We start from the raw sequence: 693 nt of genomic DNA on the forward strand, positions 1-693 counted from the left end.
AGGAGCAAATCAAGTGGGAACTCTACAAAGAGCTGGAGATACTCAATGGAGCTCACACTTTCATCCTATTTGTAGCTTGATGAGAATGTTTGATGCAACTTGCACTGTTGTGGAAAGTATTATTGACGAAGGGGCTAGTTATTTACAAAGAGGTGATGCTTCTACTACTAGTAAAATACTAACATCATTTGAATTTATTTTCATATTACACTTGATGCATGAAATCTTGGGAATCACTAATGTTCTTTGCCAAGCATTATAATTACGCTCTCAAGATATTTTAAATTCAATTCTTCTTGTTTTTACTATAAAATCACTCCTTCAGAAGTTGAGAGATAATGGGTGGTCTAATTTACTTGAGAATTTGAAAAAATTTGGTCAAAAACATGAGATAGAAATTCCTAACATGGGCGCACGATATATCTTGGGTAGAGGTTGATCTCATTAACTAGATATAACTGTGGAGTATTATTATCGAGTTGATATATTTTTAGTGATGATAGATACCTAGTTACAAGAATTGAATTTGAAATTCAGTGAGCAAGCTGTGAAACTTTTAACTTTAAGCACTGTTTTGGATCCTAATAACAATTACAAATCAATTCAATATTGATAATATTTGCAAGTTAGCAGGGAGTTTTTATTCTCAGGATTTCATAAAACAAGAAAGACTTATTTTGAGGTTACAATTGA

The sequence above is a fragment of the Theobroma umbraticum genome, unplaced genomic scaffold, assembly GCF_002168275.2.
Source record: "Theobroma umbraticum cultivar Fairchild unplaced genomic scaffold, ASM216827v3 scaffold_55.0, whole genome shotgun sequence".
NCBI classification, from domain to species: domain Eukaryota; kingdom Viridiplantae; phylum Streptophyta; class Magnoliopsida; order Malvales; family Malvaceae; genus Theobroma; species Theobroma umbraticum.